A 1,598-nucleotide genomic window follows, 5' to 3' on the forward strand; every position below is an offset into this window, starting at 1 on the left:
CCCTGCAGCCTCGGCCAGCCGGCGAGGAGAGGGGGGAACCCGCAGCAAGCCACGGCCGTGCCCGGAGCATCACGGAGCACCACAGCACCGTGCCGCGCAGCCCCGGGGGGAACACTGCCATCCTGCCCCGGCTGGTCCCAGGGGACTCGCCATATCCCCCAGGTTCATTTCAGGGCTCAGAAAAAAATCCACCTTGACTTCGTAGGTAAAGCAACTCTTCTGGGTAAAGAGCAGCAGAGGCAATACAGGATTTCAAAGTGTGTTGTAGATCAGAGGCAAGAAATAAAGTGGCCTTTAAGGTGCCTCCCCCAGCAAAGCCGGTGTTTTATTAAGCCTATCCGGTGCGGATGGGAACGCTCGCTGTTATTCCAGGCCTGAAAGGAGCAGGCGAGGGGTTTTTGGGTTTTTTTTTTTATTTTTTTTAGTCTTGTTTTCATTATTTTCTGGTGGCTTCATTGCTTTGTGCTCACACAAAGGAAATTTCACCTCCTGTTCAGAACAAAAGGCCCCGGAAAGTTTTGCTAGGGCTGAGAAGGGGATGAGGGGAAGGAGCTTTATAGAAGCAAAATGAGTTGTTGCAGGTTTTGTTTTTTTTGCAGTGAGCTGTAAAACATCCCTGGAGCTTTGGTGCCTGCGAGAGACCCAGCACTGGCACGCGAGTCCCCTGTCCCCACCGGTGTCACCCCCAGGCTGGGAGCAGGGAGGTCTCGCAGCCCTTTATGAGATTGGGGTCGATTTGAGGTTGCACAAGGGGCTGCGAGAAGGCAAGGGGATCACTTCCCATCCTTTTCACACGCAAGCAAAGTCATCGCCATGCTTTCTAAGAACGGGAAAGAAAAAATCCAGCCCTCACTCGCTGACACCACTGCAAAACAAACAGGTGGTTCAAAATCACAAGTGCAGAGGGGAGAAAAACACGTATTTGGTGATTTTGTGCTCATATTTGCTGCAAAACTGTCTGGGAACGAATGCTGCTAAATACACACCATTTTCCCTCTAACACTCTTTGCTCTATAATTAAGAGAGACTTCTAAAAATACAAATAGCCTCAAGCACCCAGAGAAGGCGTGCAGGTGCTGCTAACTGGAGGCACTTTAGTACAGCTCATTTTCTGGACAATTTTACTAGCCTGGCTTGCGCTCAGCGCCGATACTATTACAGTGATGCAATTATGCTGCTGCTGCTGCTGTCGTCGGCGGCTTGCTTTGCTTTTTTCCCTGCGCTTTGCAGTTTGCCTTCGAAGCACCCCCCGCCTCCGCCAGCTCCTGGGCTCAGCCCAGGCGTGCCCCCCGTGCGGGCAGGCAGGTCCAGGCAGCTGGGAATCGGAGGGTCACACGAGCGTGCATCGCACACGCGCGTGCATATACATGCGTGCCCATGCCTAGGGGCATAACCCCACACGGGCATTTCCAACACATTTCCAAAGCCGGTGTGCAAAAGTTTTGGCCGAGGAAGCGAGCTGGCTGGGGGAAGCGAGCAGAAGTGAGCAGAAGCGAGCGGAGGCGAGCGGGAGCCCAGCGAGGCACCGGCACTCCCCAAAAGGCAGCGGCAAACCCTCGCCGCCGGCCGGGGAGGGAGGGGGCCCACGGCATTGGCAC

General features: G+C 54.6%; 1 protein-coding gene across 1 annotated transcript in view; it reads right to left on the bottom strand.

The window, feature by feature from the left end:
• Positions 1–1,598, bottom strand: part of LOC103918787 (ATP-sensitive inward rectifier potassium channel 12) — a 30,390-nt gene that overhangs the window by 28,410 nt on the left and 382 nt on the right. The gene's annotated exons all lie outside the window — the stretch shown is intronic.

The sequence above is a fragment of the Pygoscelis adeliae genome, unplaced genomic scaffold (assembly GCF_000699105.1).
Source record: "Pygoscelis adeliae isolate BGI_AS28 unplaced genomic scaffold, ASM69910v1 Scaffold456, whole genome shotgun sequence".
NCBI classification, from domain to species: domain Eukaryota; kingdom Metazoa; phylum Chordata; class Aves; order Sphenisciformes; family Spheniscidae; genus Pygoscelis; species Pygoscelis adeliae.